This window comes from Notolabrus celidotus, chromosome 10 (genome assembly GCF_009762535.1).
Source record: "Notolabrus celidotus isolate fNotCel1 chromosome 10, fNotCel1.pri, whole genome shotgun sequence".
Taxonomy (NCBI): domain Eukaryota; kingdom Metazoa; phylum Chordata; class Actinopteri; order Labriformes; family Labridae; genus Notolabrus; species Notolabrus celidotus.
In genome coordinates this window covers 33,832,516-33,855,015 of record NC_048281.1, presented here as the reverse complement: position 1 = coordinate 33,855,015, position 22,500 = coordinate 33,832,516, and the positions used below count along the sequence as shown (strand labels likewise).

The 22,500-nt window shown below is 42.2% G+C and overlaps 1 protein-coding gene across 2 annotated transcripts in view; it reads left to right on the top strand.

The window, feature by feature from the left end:
* The window catches only part of lrch1 (leucine-rich repeats and calponin homology (CH) domain containing 1), a 108,928-nt gene that overhangs the window by 26,457 nt on the left and 59,971 nt on the right, over window positions 1-22,500 (top strand). The window lies entirely within an intron of this gene.

The following is a 22,500-nucleotide window of genomic DNA, read 5'->3' as shown; positions in this document are numbered from 1 at the left end:
GAGCCTCATTATTCAGTCTGTTTGAAGCTATTTTGAAAACAGCTACAAAAACATACATTTCTATTCTGGTGTTGAGGAAAATACCTCAAATATGGACTTTATTTTTATCAGCTAGTTGGATTCCAACTCTGCAAAAAATCATCACAGATCAGATCCTCCAGAAGGATTATGTCCGCCTGCTTTTGAAGATTAAATCTGCACATGACGAATCATCTGAGGGTTCAAATGCATGAATTTAATGCAAATTATACTCTTCTAATATACACATATGCATCATCTGCAGTCTGACACAATAACTGAACATCCATCTGACATTAAAAATCAATATTTATTTGTTTAACCCTCGGAGCCGTCTGCATAATAATCATCCCAACGCTCTAAACCTGCTGTAATCCATGACTGTCTGCTGTCAGTGGGTCAGACACACACACACACACACACACACACACACACACACACACACACACACACACACACACACACACACACAGAAACAGGCTTTGTTTGTGTGTGTTCTACTCTACTTCTACTCTGAGCATCATATGTCTCCTTTTAATCAGTCACTTTTAGAGAACTGAGACCCGACCTGGACCTGAGTTAGTCCGTATCACATCCTATATTAAAGCTGGGGCTGGTAATCAGATTTGGATCCACTTTTTAAAATGATCTTTATGTCCTGATGGCATTCAACACATAATGTGTTCTTAAAAAAAAAGCCACTACAGCCGGAGTAAACCTGGGAAAACACCAACCAATCACCGTTTTTTGGCTCCCCAAATTTTAAACCAATCAAATCCCGCCCAGCCGTTCTGCCCTCCTCCTGCACGTACATTTCCCCGGCGTGCACTCCTCCGAGTCCCCGTCTCCTGCCTCTACTTCCCCTGACTCTATTTACTGCCCCTCTCGCTCGTCCTCTGGCCTGTCCCCTCTGACCTGATGAGGGGCTTTGCTCAGGACTGTAGTCCGGATCAGAGTCTAAAAAGCTCTCACCAACAAGCAGAAGAATGAATGACGTTCAGTAAGTCCTACAGAAATGTAGATGTACTGTAGTGTCTGTCCGGACGCTGTAGGGATGATGTGCCGATTCGTGAACACGTTGATCTTTAATAACCGGTCACTGTCGGCCGTTACCACGCCAACCAACAAAACAACAATCAATGTTTGAATGAATGAAGAACTTCTCCTCTTGTCTCTCCTCTCTCCCGCTCACACACTCTACACCTCTCCTGATGCCTTCACTGACTGTCAACACTGTAGGAATTAAGAGCATCTACACTGAACAGGTTTAACAAACAGTAGAGCTGTTACAGTGTTATATATGTGTTATAACTTTTCTCCTGATATCGTGTCACCGGTACAACTGGATAATGCTAGCATGACAGTTGTGAGTGCTAACAGCAGCCATGTTTGTTTGTGTTTTTAACTTTCACTATGAGAATGTTTTGGTGAGGACCGGTTTTGAATCAGTCACCATCATATGGTCGCAAGTCAGCGGCGCTCATGCATGTGAGGGGGGAGGCGTCATTTTGGAGGAGCTCCGAGGGAGGAGGGGAGGGGTTAGACGGAGTCATGAGGAAAAGCTACATTCAAATTCATGCTAGTTTTCCGAGACTACCAACCCCAGCTTTAACAATGAACAACATACCTCTGTAAATGTTTAAGGATGAATAGTTTTAAACATTTAATAAGAAATCAAGGTAAAAATTTGCTTTAAACGCATCATAACAATCTGAATAAGACATCATTTGTTGTCTACAGTTAATCCCTCCTCCTGCTGCATGTCTTCACTTTTCTGTTGGATGGAGGTCTGGGTATAATGTTCATGCTTTAGTCATCTGGATGCTGTCAGATGAAGCTAAGCCAGCTGTTTTTATCAATCATTCAATCAATCAATCTTTATTTGTATAGCGCCAAATCACAACAAACGTTATCTCAAGACGCTTTTACAAACAGAGCAGGTCTAGACCACTCTATGTCAAATTATGAACAGAGACCCAACTTCAAGACAGGGTAAGACTCAGTCTGACCCCACCTTAATCCATCATGAGCATTGCACATCGCAGTATTTAGCTAGTTACAGTGGTGAGGAAAAACTTCCTTTTAACAGGCAGAAACCTCCAGCAGGACCAGACTCATGTTAGACACACATCATGCCTCGACCGAGTTGGGTCTGGAAAGACAGATAGAGGGGAGTAAGAGAGAGAGGTGATAGTGATGAGACGAGTCGTAGAAGCTGTTGCAGCTGGAATCCAGATCGTCCTCAGGGACTCCAGAAAGGTCTATGGTTAGTAACTTTAATGGGACAGGCAGAGTTAAAGGAAGTGATGAGGGGGTTGGGGGGAAGGGGGTGAGCTAGGATCCCAGTGTGTCAGTGTGCCAGTTCCCCCGGCAGTCTAGGCCTATAGCAGCATGACAAAAGCTGGTCCAAGCCTGATCCAGCTCTAACTATAAGCTTTGTCAAAAAGGAAAGTTTGAAGCCTACTCTTAAAAGTGGAGAGGGTGTCTGCCTCCCGGACCCTGACTGGTAGATGATTCCAAAGGAGAGGGGCCTGATAACTGAAGGCTCTACCTCCCATACTACTTTTAGAGATTTTAGGTACAACTAGCAAGCCTGCATGTTGGGAGCGTAGAGTTCTAGAGGGGTAATAGGGCACTATGAGCTCTTTAAGATACGAGGGTGTCTGATTTTTAAGGGCTTTGTAGGTTAAAAGAAGGATTTTAAATTCTATTCTACATTTTATTGGGAGTCAGTGTAGAGAAGCTAACACTGGAGAGATGTGCTCCCTCTTCCTAGTTCTAGTCAATACTCGAGCTGCGGCGTTTTGAACTAGCTGAAGAATCTTTAGAGACTTATTGGGGCGGCCTGATAAGAGGGAGTTACAGTAATCTAACCTGGAGGTAACAAATGCATGGACTAGTTTTTCTGCGTCGCTCTGAGATGGAAATATTGCGCACGTGAAAATAGGCTGACCTTGAGATTTGCTGAATTTGGGAGTTGAAGGATAAATCTTGATCAAATAGGACTCCTAGCTTTTTGATTATTTGGACATTTTTCAAACACTGGTGTTGTGTCAAACATGAAGAACAGAAAACAGACACAGAAACTAAAGGTGCTTTTCAACCACAGGAACTTCTCCCAGGAACTAGGGAAACAGCTTTGCTACTCGCGCTCGTCTCCTTCTAAGTGTCGATCCAACGAATCAATCTGATGTGCAATAAAGCACGATCAAAAACAGCACAAGAAGGGGGCGCCGTTGGGCTAGTGGTCTAGGCGTGCACCCCACATAGAGAGGCCATAGCCTTTGTTGCAGAGGTCGCAGGTTTGATTCAAGCCAGAACCATTTACTGCATATCCTCCACCGCTCTCTGCTCCTCTCATTTTCTGTCTCTCTTCAGCTGTCCTGTCCATTAAAGGTGAAAATGCCCCAAAATGTAAATGTAACAGCACAAGAGGAATCTCCTCCATGCTAACAGGCTAACTGTAGTGTCGCACATGACGATGCTGGCCTGGCTGTCACCTTCTATGGTCTCATCTTAGTTAAACGGCCTTCGTCTGTTTCTTACTGTCCTCTACTGATCTGGTTTTGCTGTTCAATTACTTCTTCTTCTCCTTACATCACTGGCCTCCACGGTGGAAACGCAGACCAGACAAGTAGTTCCAGGAACTAAAGGCACCTTAATATGTGACAACAACAGCTCTCTTCACAGGAGCTTTAATATTTTTTTATATGTCCTGCTCTGTTTCCTGCAGACTGTCTTTCTGTTTCTGCAGGATGTGAAAGTAGGGATTAGTTTTTATACATATATGTGGAGGTGTAATATTTTATCAACAGCTCCCTGTTTTATTTGAATGACATTTGACTGGATGACGAAAACCCAGTTAAAGGAGAAAGGCTGAAATAGAGACGCTCTTATGGGTTAGTGTTGACGTGTGGGTTTAGTATTCCTCAGCAGTCTGAGACGGCTGATGACCTTTCAGTGTTCATTAAATCACAACACACACTCAGAAAACACACACACACACACACACACACACACACACACACACACACACACACACACACACACACACTCTCACATGCATGAAGGTGAAGTTAAAACCTGCTGTTTCTGCTATCCTGATCGACATGTCTGACCTTTACTCTCACACACGGCCTGATGTTATCGACACGAGCATCTGTAGCAGACTGTTTGAGACATGAGGTTCTTTGAGGTTTCAAACATTGTATGAGGAGTGAACGTGGAGGCCTGACGTGGCAGATACAACAAGATAACATTGACGAAAAGGGGTGTGGCTTCAGGACGAGACAGATTGTGACATTTTGATGTTGCTATTCGTGTCAAAAGGTGCATTTTGACCGAGAGTTCCGGGGTCTTTCAGCCCCCAGAACTACTTTACCCTGAACTAAAAGGTTCCTGTTCCCCCATTGTTGTCTGCGTTTCGACCGCGGGCTGAAGTCCCGGGTAGATTGTGTAAATCAGGCCAGTGACGTATGGAGAAAAAAAATGTAAATGCACTACACGACCAGACCAGTAGAGGGCAGTAAAACAAAGATGAAGGCCATTCATCACAGATGACACCATAGAAGCAGACGGACAAGCAGGTATCATTATGAGCAACACAACAGTTAGCCTGTTAGCATGAAGAGACTCAGCTTGCGCTGTTTTAGATGGTGCTATATTTCATCACAGATGGATTCACTGAATCAACACGTGAGAGGAGATAAGCGCGAGTAGCAAAGACTTTTCAACACGGCTTTAAAATCCTTTTGAACTCAAAAAGCCGTGATCGCAGAGATCAGACGATGTTTTGGTTTAAACAGCAACCCTGTTAACTGGAGACTCAAAAGATTGACAAAAAAAATTGACAAAAAAATTGACAAAAAAATTGACAAAATAGTGAAAAAAAAATGTGGCAACCAAAATTGAAAAACAAAATGTGACAAAAAATTTGTTTTAAACAGTTTTGAAAAAAAAAAAAATGAAAAAAAAAAATGTAAATAAAAAATGTGAAAAAAAAAATGTTTGAAAAAAAAATTTGAAAAAAAATTTTTTTTGCAAAAAAGATTTTTGAAAAAAAAAAATTTGAAAAAAAAAAAAATTTGAAAAAAAAAATTTGAAATTTTTTTTTTTGAAAAACAATTGTTTTGCAAAAAAAATGTTGACAAAAAAAATTTGACAAAAAAAATTTGACAAAAAAGTTGACCCCGGAGCCTGTCAAGAAAATGTATTTTCCTCAAATATGAAATTGTGCTCCAAAAGCAGAAAAACATGAAAAAAAGTGAAAAATTTGCGCCTGCGGATAAAAACATGGAAAAAGCAATAAATGAATCAACACGTGAGAGGAGATAAGCGCGAGTAGCAAAGACGTTTCAACACGGCTTTAAAATCCGTGGCAGAGATCTGCCGGTGTTTTGGTTTAAACAGCGACCCTGTTAACTGGAGACTCTCAGCCGGATGCATCCCTCATAAACGTCTTTAGACCATCATTAAATATCTGATGAGGATATTTTGAAATCTTAATAAAAACTAAACTAGTTTGCATTCCCAGGAACTCCCTCTGTGTTTCAACAGCTGTGTAAACTCCACAAACACTGACACGTTCAGCTGAAGGTCTCCAGTTTACAGGGTCACTTTTAAAACCGTAACACCGGGGAGAGATGCATTCACGGTGTGCTGAGAGAAGACTACTGTTACAAGCTGCTAAATCAAGAGAATCACAGCTTCTTCTTTTGAAAAGTACACACACATACAAAAAAGATAGAACAAATAAAAACTAATGAAAGAAAGAGAAATCAAGTGAATCACAGATGTGTGTGATGTTATTGTGGACGGAGGGAGGAATAAAAACACTGAGGTTAATCTACCAATCAGACACGTTCAGCATTGCAGGCCCCGCCCCCCGAAAGTCCCAGGACCTTTGAAAAGTACTACCCCCATAGCAGGGGCTTTTTAGGGGGGAGATTATCTACCCCTGAACTAAATTTAGATTTAGAAATAGTTTCAGTTTCATTATCACCAATGTTACAGTAAACAGCAGCAGCAGGGTCAAAGGTCAGAGACTATAAATCCACAGCTCATGAAAGACTCATCCTGTTTTCCTCCGACTGTTGTTTACATAAAGAACATTCTTAAAATGTGACGTCTCCGTCTTGAATCTGCTGTGTTGACTTTGGGAGAGTTACCAGGAGATAATTTGATGAAATAAAACTGAATCGGTGAACAAATGGAAAAAGAATACGTCTGCCAGGAACGAGTTATTTAATAATCCAGAACATCAGGAGCCAGAGTTCAGCTGAAGTTCAGATCCAGTCTGTCTGTTCGTCCTCTCAGCGACACACGGGCTGAAATCTGTTATAGTGCGGCGCTATGAAGCCAAAATAAACATGCTTTACTGTGATTTACTGACAATAAACAGACTGAAGGACGCTGAGGTAATGACACCAGCAGGTCCGACTGCAAGACGACGAGAAAACAAGTTGAAATGCTTCTTTTTGAGTTTAGCTTGACTGTTTCTGTTGTAAACTGAGGACATCAGGAGGATCGATGCTGACAGGCTTTCTCAACACAGTGCTGTGCAAAGATCTGATGCTGTCATGCAAAAAGTGAAACAATGAATGTTTTTTTATTCGCTGATTTTATTCACTTTCCCTGTTTGTGTGATTTGAACTCTGTGGAGATCAACCAACCGATCACAACTCTGATGTTTATTTGAGTTGTTCAAGGTTTAAGGTTCACTTTATTCTTATTCAATCATGTTAAAAACAGGAAGGAATGAAAAATGTTACTCAGGTTTAGCAGTGGACAAGATAAATAACATGCTAAATCATAGACCCCATAATAGGGTTGCGCGATAATTCGATAATAATAAGCCAATAGTAAATGTATAAAAACACAGTTAAAAGCAAGAATGTTAAAACGATATATTGTGTCTATAAAACAGGAAAGAAAAAGTGGATGGATGCAGATGTTTCCAGAGGCCAAACATGGCGTCTCAATTCAGGATAACCTAATCAATACTAGTCAAGATAACCAACTACTCTAAAGAAAAGGAAACACTCAGAAAACACTCTCAATTGTGCACAACTTGTTGAACGAAACACAAGATCACAGACTCTACTATGTCACATCCATTTGCAGAGTGTGGCTACCAACAGCAGAGCTAGCACCTCCTTGCAGGTTAGCGTCCCCACGCCTGTGCTGGTTCCTCATTGCTCTGTTGGAGTGGTTATATATCAGTTTAACCTGACAAAGCTATCTCCATTTACTAGATCAACATACTGACAAACCACACCGCACTACCAGACGACACCTGTCACCTGTGGTTGTTTACATCCAGGTAGTAGAGCTTTAGAGCGTCATGGTAGCAGACGTTAATCAGAGCTGCAGCCGCGGTTAGTGATGGGTGGCTTTGCCTGCCAATTTCTTTAACTGACTTGGTATTCCGGTGCCTGCTAGCAAGGATGATGATATTGAATTGTTTAGTCGACAAAACGTGCGCATCCTTCGTCCACAGGGGGCGCCAAAATCAACGCAAACTGAAGTTCCTTACATGAGCACGATCAACTCCTGCAGATGTAACGTGCAGTTTTCTCTGTCTTGCAGTGCTTTCTGAGGTCAGCACAGCCTTGCTAACCTACATACTGTATATATAGACGTGTGTGTGTGTGTGTGTGTCTGTGTGTGTGTGTGTGTGTGTGTGTGTAATTTCAGGCTGCAGATCTGTCATTGTTGTTTTATTCTTTGATCGCACTGATTGTGACTCTCCGACTCTCGAACAACATGAACACTATCATGTTACAGCTAATTAGCCCAGTCCTGTGTGTGTGTGTGTGTGTGTGTGTGTGTGTGTGTGTGTGTGTGTGTGTGTGTGTGTGTGTGTGTGTGTGTGTGTGATATGAAGGAGCAGACCCATCTCTCTGGGTGTTCTCGTCCTACTTTCCCCTCTGTGCAGACAGAAAGTGGGGCGAGTGAGGGAGGCAGTGAGGGAGGCAGTGAGGGAGTACTGCGCTCCTCCTCTGAGTTTATGAAGTAAATAACTCTTTAAAGAAACAAACACACAGATTGCTTTCTTTGTTTTCTTTGTTTTCTTTGTTTCCTCGTTTGTCTCCGTGTCATCCTGCAGCAGAATGAGCCCCCCGGCTGCGGTTGTGTTTGGTGCTCTGCTCTCTCTCTCTCTCTCTCTCTCGCTCTCTCTCCGTGGGTGGATGGGGATGTTGGTGGATGTGTGGGAGGATGCTCGGCTGAAGTACTCGCTGTGTTATGTAACTGTGAGTTCAAGCTGGAGAACCAAACACGGAGAGTCAGAGAGTGATGGAGCGAGGACGAGAGGAAGAGGAGGACAAACTGATTATCTCATAAAAGGATCAGAGTGCTTCCTCTATTTCTGTTACATCATGTCTCCTCCTCTGTTCATACCAGAAATGCTCATTAGGGTGTCATCAGCGTATCGCCGAATACAGCGTGCAGCAGAAACCACAGTGCATGTCTCACTTCTTCTCCTCCAAACTTGTGCAGCATTATAAATAAATATCACTGCTGCCCAAAGGAACTACTTTTTTAGAGCAAGAGAAGAAGAAGCTGTTGCAAAATGTCAGCTAACAGCGCTCTCCAATCACAGATTCTGAGGCTTCAAATTAGGGGCTGTCAGAGTTAACGCGATTATAACGCCTTCATGCAAATTCCTTCTAATGCCGCTAATTTTTTTTGACACGCTATTAAAGCACGCACATTCTGTAATCGTGACCCTCGGCCCGCCCCGTAGAGGAATCAGAAAGCAGTGCAGCAGTAACATTAAGGATGGCGAGCAGGACCCAGCCTCCTTAAGCAGACAAAGACGGCGCTCAGCTCCACAGCTTGGACAGATGGCTCTCTCCACGAGGATGGAGTTATTTGCATTTAAGGGCCATGTGAAGTGACTTACCACCCGAGTACAACGAGTCCACTTGAAGCCGAGCGCACACACAGCTGATGCTTCCTCCTCCTTCTTGCGTCTCTGTCGGATCCAGCATGGCCTTATTTTCCCCCATGTGAGGTCAGACGTGATGACACTGTGTGAGATGATTAGTTGCGACTCTCGTGATGCGTGAGTGAGTGCAGCAATGTGATAGAAACTAATCTTGGGAGTCAGGAAATGACTGCAAGTCAGTCTGTATAAATAATGGACTTGGTATCCGTATCGCCACCCATCTGTTTCTGAAGCCAATCGGCGGCGGCAGCCATATTGGAAATTCTGAACTCAACCTAACTTCTCCCGAGCTAGTGTGAGGTAAAGAGGCGGGCCTTTAGCCTTTTCTCTAACAGCTACAGGGTTCCCGCCCATCAATCAAGTCAGCCACGCCCTTATTTGGGCAAAACTCATAAGTTTAATATCTTCAAAAATAACAAGTTATCAAATCCACTTTATTTATAGAGCACATTTAAAAAAACTATCAAGTTTAGCAAAGTGCTGCACAGTGAGGTAAAATAGGTTAAAACACGCTGTCAGAGAATAACATAGAATAAGATAAAATAATCATGACAAAAAAAAAACTAAAACACTTGAAAAATAGTTAAAAAACACAAAAAAGTAAGATATAAATAATAATAATACAAAAAATTAATAAAACACTGTAGGAGCAAATTCAAATCTGATAAAAGAACAGACAGAGACAGAGACCACACATCTCTCATGCTGGGTTAAAAGCCAAGGAGTAAAAATGTTTATGATGGGATTTAAAAGTCGGTAATGTTGGGGACAGTCTAACATGGGGGGGGTTAGCTCGTTCCACAGTTTGGGGGCCACTGCTGAGAAGGCACGTCCACCCCTGGTTTTCAGCCTGGTCTTAGGGACCATAAGAAGTTAATGACCAGTAGACCTCAAAGACCTTGCGGGAGTGTAGCTCTGCTGGAGGTCGTAAATATACTGTGGAGCTACTTCATTTAAAGAGTTAAAAACAAACAATAAAATCTTAAAGGTGACATATCATGCAAAATTGACTTTCTAATGGTTCTTTACCTGAAATATGTGTCCCTGTCTACAAACCCCCCGAGAATGAAAAAAATCCATTCTGCCCCTGTTCTGATTTCTCCACCTTTCTGTAAATGTGTGTGAAACCAGCCGTTTCAGTTTTCAGTGTTTTTGTTACGTAACAACAATATCCGGTCTGTCACGGAGTCAGAGCTCGGAGCTTGTTCAGCCCATAGACTGTATAAAATAATACTGAATCCCTCCTCCGTTTTTCATTACCTGCACAAATGTGTGCTAACAAGGAGCTTAGGAGGGAGGCATGCTAGTTGTAGGCTGTCTTAATAAACACAAAGGTCGGTTTTACTCCCCACGTCTGCAGATTTGAAGATCTAGTGGATGATTTTTATTTATCATGGATAAGTGCTAGCGCTAGTTAGCATAGCTACATAGCTACATGTCCTAGCTGTAGCTGTGTACCAAGACACACGTCGACATACTGACAAATAAAACAACAAGAAACACTAAATCTGTGACCAATCCTTCAGAAAGGTCCCGCTGCCTTTCTGGCAGAGGTCGGTTTGACTCCCCACGTCTGCAGATTTGAAGATCTAGTGGATGATTTTTATTTATCATGGATAAGTGCTAGCGCTAGTTAGCATAGCCACATAGCTACATGTTCGTAGCTGTGTACCAAGACACACGTCGACATACTGATAAATAAAACAACAAGAAACACTAAATCTGTGACCAATCGTTCAGAAAGGTCCTGCTGCAGGCGCCTCTCCGTCAGGATCAGATTCAGAGGGTTGAAGTAACGTGATCTCTGAGCAGCCGTGTATATTCAGCCAACATGTAAACATTAGATCAACGTGCTGGAGAGCCGAGGCACATTCACTTCCTGAGGGGGCGTGGTCAGAGAGAAAACAGAGTGTTCTGAGTAGGGCTGAAGAAGAGGGTTTTTTCAGGCAGACCACAATCTGATTTCAAAGTGTTTTTTTGAGCATAAACTTTAAAGACATGTTTTGGGGACCTCTTAGACCAATATATATTGATGAAAAAAGCGTGATATGTCACCTTTAAAATGAACAGAGAGCCAGTGGAGGGAGGAGAGGATGGGGGTAAAGTGCTCTTGTGTACAAGTACCAGTTAAAAGTTGAGCAGCAGCATTTTGGACTAGCTGTAGCCGTGACAGTAAGGCCTGGTTAACACCTACATAAAGTGCGTTACAGTCGTCCAGTTGAGTCTAAATAAAAGCAGGTATCACTTTCTCAAAATCATTAAAAGATAAGTTATAATAAATTCATCCCTCGTACAGTGTGCCGTTAAAGTAATGACCTCTTCAGACCTAGACTTGTTTTTGAACCAGGCTGTAAACATGTTTATTTCTGCTGTAAAGATCGTCTTCTTTGAATGGGTGTGTATGTGGTTTCAGGTGTTTCTGCAGCCAGCCTCTAGTGGACGCTCCATGAACTGCAGTTTATAACACTTCAGCATCGGCTTCATATTTTAAGACCAGAATTCTGCAGGAGTTTTGTGCAATCCAACTTTAAATAATTGGTTGTAGCTGTGATGCTCTTCTTCATGTGCTGCAGACAGTGCAGAGAGGATTGTAAACTGTAGATTCAGAGCGCCCTCTGCTGGACGAACTACATGATGCAACCATTTTTAAATTACATCAAGCATTGTTTTCTGCAAAATATCACCTGTAAGGAACATTTTCTGCCTGCGCCTTTTAAAAAACACAATCAATGTGTGTGTGTGTGTGCGTGTGAATGTGTGTGTGTGTTTGCATGTGTAAAAATAGACCCTGAGTAGAAATCAGAGTCTGCAGGAGAGTAACACACAGAGGAGCTGAGATGGTTCTCTGAGCTCTGCAGCACGAGGAATGTTCCAGTAGCACCGGAAAACAATTTAGTGTGTGTATGTGTGTGTTCATGTGCATGTGTGTGTATGTGTATGTGTGTGTGTGTGTGTTATGCATCCTACAAACAGACCATATAAAGAAAATCTTGTGTTTTAATGGTTTTTTTTGGAATGTGTGTGTTTTTTGAGTGTGTGTGTCGAAAAGGCTCGTCCTCCCACAGGAATCCTACATGACCTATTTCACAACCCACGTCCATCTGCCACAACCCCACACACACACACACACACACACACACACACACACACACACACACACACACACACACACACACGCATAGCTTCTATGTTTAGATCTGGAAACACTTGCACAATCTGCAAATATGCATTTTTTTGCCGCAGGATAAACACGCAACACACACACACACACACACACACACACACATTGTGATGTCGTTGATGCGTGCATCATCACAATGTACGCATGTTTGCATCCATGACTCTGCATCCATGCAGAAAGTGTCGCCATTCACTCTCCTCCTCCTCTTCCTCCTCCTCTTCCTCCTCCTCTTCTTCTTCTTCTTCTGCTGCTGCTGTCGGCAGATTTAAAGGTTAACTTAGTCAAAAATATGAAAATTTGATCAGAAATATTCATGGCTTTTCTCCTGTGGGTTTATTTTTTGTTTCTGTAAAACACACAAAAACATTTGGTGCATTCAGAGCGACACATTCTCTCCTCTCTTATGTGTTAAAGCTGAAAAACACACACTGTGTCCTGAAGCTGAATCGGATGAGTGAGGGGAGAATCAGTGTATCAGTGAAGCATCCTCATAAAAGAGAGCTTGCACCCTCTGGAGTATAAACGTCACCTGTTTTAAATCACCCAGCTTTAAAATACTTGATTCTGATTGGTCAAAACCTCTTAACAGCAGTCACTTATTCTGAATAGTGAGAGTGATGTCAGAGAAAGACGGATCACATAAGTCGTATCAGATCAAGCTGCAGAAAGGAGCCTGGCATGTTCACAAAGTTTAAAATTTTACATCTGCCTGTTGACACTGTGGCAAAAACATTGGGTATTTTTAATATTACTCTTAATATTACTCTCTGCTGGTGGTTAATGGCTGACCAGTCAAGAGCAGAGAGAAGAAGAAGAGAGACAGAGAGGGAGGTTAAAGAACACGAGGAGCTGAGTGAAGGAGACGTCTAACGAATTGAAGAAAACAGACACGAAGCGGGTCATGTGAACAGGAAGGTCTTGAGGTGGTTTTTAAATGATTGAAGAGAGTCAGGGTTGCGGATGTGTGAAGAGAGAGAGTTCCAGAGAGTGGGGGAAGCGATGGCAAAGGCTCTGTCCCCCCAAGGTGCGGTGCTTGGACTTGGTGATAGGGGGGCAGGAGGTTGGCATCTGATGATCTGAGGCGGCGAGTCGGGGAGTGACGTTTGAGGAGGTCGGTCAGGTATGAGGGGGCGGGGTTATTGAGGGCTTTGCAGGTGATTAGCAGGATCTTGAAGTGGATCAAATTGTAAGTCAAAAAAATCTGAAAAATTTATATTTTAGTGTCAATAAAAATGAATATTTGCAAAATGAAAAAATTACAAAAATATTTAAAGATAATTTTATATTCTAACATTCAGTCTCTTCATGTTTAAAGATTAAAGCAACATAAAGTTTAAAGCTTGACTCTTAAAAGTACTTAATAAACATCAATAAATCACATTCTCCTCCTCAGAGCTGCAGCAGAGACGCTGTTTGTGTTTCCAGACTGAACAGCTGTTAGTGTTTGTGTTTATGTGTCATGATATCAGAGCTGATTACAGACAGCGCTGACTGAAAACAGATTATCATCTTCATCACGAACACCATCATCATCATCCTCACTCTCTGAGGCGGGGAGCTTTCATCCAGCTTCACCCTCGTCACCCTGAACCTCACCGCCCGTCTGTTTCCTTTAGTCTGCTCTGAGGATGGAGAGCCACTTCCTCTGACACACGCACGCACGCACGCACGCACGCACGCACGCACGCACGCACGCACGCACGCACGCACGCACGCACGCACGCACGCACGCACGCACGCACGCACGCACCAGGTGTGTCTGTCTGTGAGGAGTAAAGATAAACACAGTTTTTGAGTTAGAGGCAGACTCTTCTTCTGCAGTACGTCGTGCTCAGACTCAGAGGGATTCACGGGGACCGGTGTGTTTGAGATCTGAGGATGAACAGCAGGATGGTGACACGCATGAGTCTGTCAAAGAATACCAGCATGAGCACCTGTAGTCCAGAGACACAGTGACAGACAGTGAGAATGGACCTTTAACGGGGGGCGGCAGTAGCTCAGTCCATAGGGACTTGGCTTGGAAACCGAAGGGTTGCCGATTCGAGTCCCAGCATGGACGAAGTTTGGCAAGCGGACTGGTGGCTGGAGAGGTGCTGGTTCACCTGCCTGGGCACTGCCGAGGTGCCCTTGAGCAAGGCACCGAACCCCCAACTGCTCGGGGTGCGCTGGTTGACGGCAGTATCCTCACTCTGACATCTCTCCCTAAGCATGTTCACTGCATGTGTGTGCATTTGTATGTATATACCAAAAAAAACTGTATGTGTAGCATGTCCAAAATAGCATGAGTGAAAAAATTGAATTTCCCCCCTGGGGATCAATAAAGTACCTTTCTTTCTAACCCTTGTGAGAATGTCAGGATGCTGCATTCACTATCGTCATCGTGTAATGTTTGCAAGATATCCAATCTTACTGTTGAAGAGTCTGACTCCATGATGACAGTGTCTGTCTGTAATTGGATGCATTCACAGTATGAATGAACGAGTGGAAAGGAGCATGCTGGGAGCAGGAGAGAGGATGAAGCAGCTTTAATACGTGCTCAAAGATCACTCCGGTCACATGATGTAAACATCATCACTCTGCTCACTCACTCACAGAGACTTCTCGTGGATATGCTACAAAGGAAGCTGGCAAAGTCTGAATGCATGCATGCAACTCTTCAGGAGTTTGATGCACTGTGTGAGTACAGCATTCTTGCATGACGAAAGTATGAATCCAGAATCTGTCCAGAGAAGAGGAGTCAACGTCTGTTATTTTGACCCCTCACACTCTCTCCCTCCTTTATTCTATCTCATTCATCATGTGTGAAGTTTTAACTCATAACATGATGATTTAAACTGAAGGAGGGAGGCTGCTGTTTGAGCCCTCTCTGTCCTGCACACAGGGCTAGAGATATGCAGTGTGTGTGTGTGTGTGTGTGTGTGTGTGTGGTGTAAAGCCTGTCATTACTGTCCTGCAGGGAGGAGGCCTGCCTTTTCCTGCACCACCAAAGGATGCAGCTGCACACACACACATGCACACATGCAAACACACACAGATCTTTTACGCAGATGATCTGAAGCTGCAGGATTTAAATTTGAAACTTAAGGAAGCACATCTTCAGCCAATGCACGATGCACGAACACAAGGTGTTGACCTCCTGTGAGTCTGTGTGTTTTCTCTTTAAAAAGAACATTAAATGCAAAATATTTTATTATTGATCACATTTTGGTCTGCTCCTTCTAGAAGCTTTCTCAAGACTTGAACCATATATGCATATTTAATGAGCTGAGAATGATAATAACTCAATGTCATAGATAAGCCTACGTTTTTATGGTTTCAGATCTAACAATTGAAAAGTGACTAAAGTGATTGTTTCAACAATAAATCACCCTTTTGTTTCCTCTTCCTCTTTCAGTCTCCTTTCCTCCTTCCTCCTCCTCCTCCTCCTCCTCTTCCTCCCCCCCTGTGTGTGTTGAGATGACAGAGCTGTGTGTGTTAATGAGTGGGCAGAAAACATTTTTGTGTCTTGGCTGCCCGGGCCTCCACATTCCTGCTCCGAGTCCGACTGTTTGTTCATCGGCGGTCTCTGTGAACGCAGAGTCACACGTTTCTGTCTCTGCACGTCCGAATGAACCAAACACGACTTCTGAATCTGAGTTCCAGAGAACAAGAAGTGAACATGAGAGGAATGAGAAGCAGGCTGCAGGAGAACAGAAACCTTTTTAAAATCCAAGAGATAATGTTTCACGCCCTACAAACAACAAACTGAGTCATAGTGGATGTCTCTCTCTCTGTCAGTTTGAGATTTTAAAGCTCCTGTGAGAAGATTTTTCTGGGTATGAAACAGACTGATACTTAAAGTGATACCTTTTAAGGACTTACTAAAGCAAACACGACTCTCAGCAACAAGATTGAGCATCTCTAAAATGTAGTTTTTAATGCCTGTAACTGCAGCAGAGGGGGCGGAGTCAGACCAGTACGCTGAAGAAACAACCTTCTTTAACTTTTTTTTTTTAAGTTATATTTTTTGGCCTTTTTGCCTTTATTTTTATAGGACAGCTGAAGAGAGACAGGAAATGTGGGGAGCAGAGAGCAGGGGAAGGCATGCAGGAAATGGTCCACCGGCCGGGAATCGAACCGGCGACCCCTGCGTGTGGGGCGCTTAGACCGCTAGGCAACCAGCGCCCCTTCTTTAACTTTTTTAACACAATAAGTGAAAGAACCTGACTGTGAAAGAAAGCAGGAGGAGTTTAATTTGTCAAATTCAGCAAAGAGAGAAGATGTATTATTTTGTCCACAGGGGGCGCCAAACTCAACATGAACTAAAAGTTCCTTACTGTAGCTTTAAGAGCAAAGTGAGAAAATTGGAATTAAAGCTAGGGTTGGTAGTCTCGGAAAACTAGCATGAATTTGAATGTAGCATTTCCTCAGGACTCCGTCTAACCCCTCCCCTCCTCCCTCAGAGCTCCTCCAAAACGACCCCCCCCCGCTCACATGCATGAGCGCCGCTGATTCATGACCATATGATGGTGACTGATTCAAAACCGGTCCTCACCAAAACATTCTCATAGTGAAAGTTAAAAACACAAACAAACATGGCTGCTGTTAGCACTCACAACTGTCATGCTAGCATTATCCAGTTGTACTGGTGACACGATATCAGGAGAAAAGTTATAACACATATATAACACTGTAACAGCTCTACTGTTTGTTAAACGTGCTCAATGTAGATGTTATTAATTCCTACAGTGTTGACGGTCAGTGAAGGCATCAGGAGAGGTGAAGAGTGTGTGAGCGGGAGAGAGGAGAGACAAGAGGAGAAGTTCTTCATTCATTCAAACATTGATTGTTGTTTTGTTGGTTGGCGTGATCACGGCCGACAGTGACCGGTTATTAAAACTCAACGTGTTCACGAATCGGCTCGACATCCCTACAGCGTCCGGATGGACGCTACAATACATCTACATTTCTGTAGGACTTACTAAATGCCATTCATTCTTCTGTTTGTCAGAGCCCCCGTGGTGAGAGCTTTTTAGACTCTGATCCGGACTACAGTCCTGAGCAAAGCACCTCATCAGGTCAGAGGGGACAGGCCTGAGGTGGAGTGAGAGGGGCAGTCAGTAGAGTCAGGGGAAGCAGAGGCAGGAGACGGGGAGTGAACGCCGGGGAAATGTACGCTCTGCAGGAGGCGGGCAGAACGACAGGACAGGATTTGAATGGTTTAAAATTTTGGCACCCAAAAACGGTGATTGGTTGGTTTTTTTCCCAGGTTTACTCTGGCTGTAGATAGCAGCTTTTCTTCACTCTTTTTTAAGAACACATTATGTATTGATCACCATCAGGACATAAAGATCATTTTAACCAGTATAACAAAAGGTGTATCTAAATCTGATTACCAACCCCAGCTTTAATTAAAGTAAATGTTCTCTCTGGGCTCGATTGATGAAAGTACGACAGCTTTATTAATTGGTCTCACTGCGTCAGTACTTCATGACGCCTCATGGTGGCGCTAATGACGTGAACTCTGCACAGAAGGTAATCTGATGTCGTGATATTATCATAATCATGTATGGTATCAAATCAGGAGTCACGCTTTGGCTCCCACTCCTGCAGAACCTTATTCCATTTTAAAATCTATTTAAATCTGTTGAGTTGTTTTAGTTTAAAGTTTAACGTTCGTGCATGCAGAGCAAAGATAAACTGTGTTCATGTGAGCTGGTTTGGATAGTAGGAGACTCAGAATCATGTTAAACTCTGCAGTCCCTGTCGGTGAAACTCAGCTCTTCCTCCAGATGTTCTAAAATGATGACTTCTGAATTACTGGAAGGCTTTTAATGTGAAACATCTGCACAGGAAGTTTGGAATTCATTCGTTTGTTATGCTGTTTGAGAAAACTCTGTCCTCAGAAATGCTGCTGCCTGTTGCTCCCAGACTCCCAGCATGCACCTGTCCTCTCACCTGCACATTAACACTCTATGTGCAGCAAACTGAACTTTATTAACGCTGCAGAGTTTCCACCTCATCTGAGTCTGAAATGTGTGCGCAGAACACTCCTCCATCGCTCTTAATCTCCTCTTCCTCCCTAAAGGTCAAAGGTCACATGTTTGTAACAATGCACAGACCCAGCTCATGACCCTGATGAGGTCACTTCCTGTTTCTTAATAAGGAGAGAGCGTTGTTATTAACACAGGAAGCCCCACACCCTGTAGGAGTGTGTGTGTTTACAGCCGTAGGACTTTGTGCACTTTAATGCACGCAGAAAAATAACCCGACCTGTCCGAGCCGAGGTCAGTCTGGACCACAAGTGAGAGTTCTTTGTCGTCCTGGAGACATTAAAGCAATAACACCTCATGAAAGGATCAAACGATCTTTCATTTCTGTGAACACGTCTGCTGGAAGGAAATCAAGCAGCAGATAATCAGAGAGACCTTGACATGTCGCTTTGGATGTTGGCGTCTGATTTTGTGCAAACAAGGAACACGTCTGCAGGTTTTAAATCCTAAGTTTGAAGGTCTTTAAAGGTCTTAAAGGTGACATATCATGCAAAATGGACTTTTTAATGGTTGTCTACCTGAAATCTGTGTCCCTGTCTACAAACCCCCCTGAAAAGAAAAGAATCCATTCTGCCCCTGTTCTGATTTCTCCACCTTTCTGTAAATGTGTGCTGAAACCAGCCGTTTCAGTTTTCAGTGTTTTTCATACGTCACAACGCCATCCGGTCTGTAACAGGAAGTCGGAGCTCGGAGCTTGTTCAGCCCATAGACTGTATAAAATACAACTCAACCCCTCCTCCGTTTTTCATTCCCTGCACACATGTGTGCTAACAAGGAGCTTAGGAGGGAGGCATGCTAGTTGTAGGCTGTCTTAATAAACACAAAGGTCAGTTTTACTCCCCACGTCTGCAGATTTGAAGATCTAGTGGATGATTTTTATTTATCATGGATAAGTTCTAGTGCTAGTTAGCATAGCCACATAGCTACATGTCGTACCTGTAGCTGTGTACCAAGACACACGTCGACATACTGATAAATAAAACAACAAGAAACACTAAATCTGTGACCAATGGTTCAGAAAGGTCCTGCTGCAGGCGCCTCTCCGTCAGGATCAGATTCTGGATCAGATTCAGAGGGTTGAAGTAACACGGATCTGTCTATGCATGCAACATGTAAACATTAGATCAACGTGCTGGAGAGCCGAGGCCACACCCACTTCCTGAGGGGGCGTGGTCAGAGAGCTCATTCTCCTTTAAAGGTACAGACACAGAAAACAGCCTGTTCTGAGCAGGGCTGAAAAAGAGGGTTTTTCAAGCAGACCAGAATCTGATTTCAAAGTGTTTTTATGAGCAATACACTTTAAAGACATGTTTTGGGGACCTCTTAGACCGATATATATTTGTTCATGAAAAAGAGCGTAATGTGTCACCTTTAAGGGACATTTAATACACTACAAATATGTTGAACTGTGAACAGTGAGATACCCAAAGTTTGACTCAAGTGGTTCAGTTTAATAAGAAACTAGTTTTTGCTGCACTTGATTTCAGAATGATTCAAAGAAAGAGGAGGTTTCTCTTCATCATAATCATGAAACATGTCTTCTGCATTTTGTCTTTAAACACTCCCTCCTCTGTTTGCAGCACTTCAGGATAAAATCTCCACGTTGTGTTTTTATCTGACGATCTTGAACGTCTCTCTCTGAATCGACGCTCCTCAGCTCGTCTTGTTTTTCCTTTCTCTGCGTCTGAAGCTGCAAGTTGGAACAAGTGAAGTGGAGGGAATCTGTCCTGAAACTCTCACAGTAACTCAGATCAGATGCTCTGAAACGTGTCAGAGGTTCAGGGATGATTTACTGTACGAGCGCCCTGAGGGTGGAGGTCGGGGGTCAGGCGGTTCCTGGTTTGAATCCAGGACGGATACACGTTTGAGACACGCTGATTCAGACGGACTCGGTCTGACAGGGATGGATTGTTTTTTGTCTTTGAGCTTGGAGATGATCTGAGGAGACTAGTGACCAACTTTTAGAAACGTAAAGTCTGAAACATCACACGGGCTCGGTCAGAGGCAGCAGTGACCTTCTATGTGTCTGCGTGTGTGTGTGTGTGTGTGTGACCTGAGGCGTGTATCACATGTGATCACATGTGGAGCCGTTTGAACGAGTCTGACAGAAGTGTGTCTGAGAGGACGGCGTGCCCTGGAAACCTCTCACCTCTGCTGCCTCTGTTTTATTCAACATTTAAGGTTTATTTAATATTTAATGTTAATTTCCCTGGAGGTCACTTTGAGGTCAAACCAGCCGGGAGAGTCCGGCGTGTTATTTTAAACACATGATGATCAGCTCTCTGCACCACAGCCGCTCAGACGATGATCAGACCGACCCTTTGTTTCTCTGTGAATCTGTTTGAACAGCACTTCCTGTGACTCAGCGTCCCATGATGCAACGCTGCGTGTGCTGCCGATGCTCACATGCAGCACTGATTGAAAGCCTCTCTGTTGTCTCGTTAAGTCAGAGCTCACAGTGAACTCATCCCAGTGTTTGATGTAAAAAGAGCACAAGCTTCATCTCAGATTATTCTTTAATCCTGAAGTCCAGGCTGGAGGATGTTTATGATGTTTAAACTTCTTAATCTGAGCGAGTCTAAAGGTCACATTGCAGCATGTATTTACTCCAAAAATCATGCTGCAACCTTTCTGCTGCAGAATAAACTCTGTGAGGTCCTTATGTGTGCAGAAAAACATTAAAATAAACATTTGTAGAATCTTTTATATGAACTAACATAAAATAAAAACAACCTTCCTGCTTGCAAAAACAGCAAAACTTAAAGTAATCAACATCGAAATAAAAATAAATAAACATTAACAATAATACAAATAAAAACAGTTTTTTATTTGGGGGATTTTTATTTGTATCTTTTATTATTTTCCCCAATTTTTTTATTAGGATTTTTTCATTTTATTTTATTTTGTTTCATTTCATTTTTCTTTAATCCTGAAGTCGAGGCTGGAGGATATTTATGATGTTTAAACTTCTTAATCTGAGCTTGTTTAAGAATCACACTGCAGCGTGTGTTTACTCAAAGAAATCATGCTTTGACCTTTAAGCTGCAGAATAAACTCTGGTATTTATTTGTGCATAAAAAACATTAGAATAAAATATAGGTAGACGTTTATTTGAACAGAAGAACGACCTTCATGCTTACAAAAACAGCAACACTTAAAGTAATCAACATAAAAATGAATTTAAAAAGAAATACAAAAAAAAAATAACAATAAAAACCTTTATGTTGATTTAATTAAGAATTAAATATATTTAAAAATAAAAATAGGTTTTCATTTTTAGTATTTTTATCTTTTTTTTTTTTTTTTAATTTTCCCCTCTTTTTTATTAGGATTTTTAAATTAAATTTAAAAAAAAATGGTTTCATTTTTCTTTAATCCTGCAGTCGAGGCTGAAGGATATTTATGATGTTTAAACTTCTTAATCTGAGCATGTTTAAGAGTCACACTGCAGCGTGTGTTTACTCAAAGAAATCATGCTTTGACCTTTAAGCTGCAGAATAAAATCTGTAAGGTCTTTATTTGTGCATAAAAAGCATTAAAATAAACATTTATTTAAAATAACAAGACAGAAGAACAACCTTCCTGCTTGCAAAACCAGAAAAATAATGAAATAAAAAAACAAAATAATAAATGAAATGAATAAAAAAAAGTTTTTTTATTTGTATTAATTTGTAGTTATTTTTATATTTTGTATTAATATATATGTATTTTTTTTCCACTCTTTTAATTTAAAAAAATCTATATTATTATTTAAATTAAATTACATTTTGTTTCATTTCTTTTTTTCTGTTTCTTTCTTCTGTATTGTCATTATTTATGTGTCTTGAGTTTTTGTAAAAACTAATACAATTCAAATCAGAAAAAAAACAGTGAAATGAATGAAGCATCTCCTGTAAGCTGATTCAAGCAGGTGCACCAAAGATAGAAAAACAGAGTCAATAAATTCACATCATGAATATAAATGACATCCAGCTGTTTAAAGGCTGATAACATAATAAAGGAGATCTTCAGTCTGTGTGTTCTGCAGCAGGGAGGATGTGTCTGCTCACCTGTTCTCTCTCCACAGGTGAGCAGTATGTGTCTCCTGACGTCTCCTCATTATGTTCACAAACTCAGCTCCCAAACCTGCCAACTCTAATTTTTATAAACACCTCTGCTGTTTATTTTTGGACACTTTGAGTCCACCATGACGGACGCTAGGCTAACAGTTCCCTTTGCTGTCAGTGTTTGTGCTAAGCTAATCAAACTCGCTCTGATGTGAGTGTCTAAAAGCGTCTCCTTGAACTCCTGATGTTTCCCTGCAGCTCAGTGATGTTTGT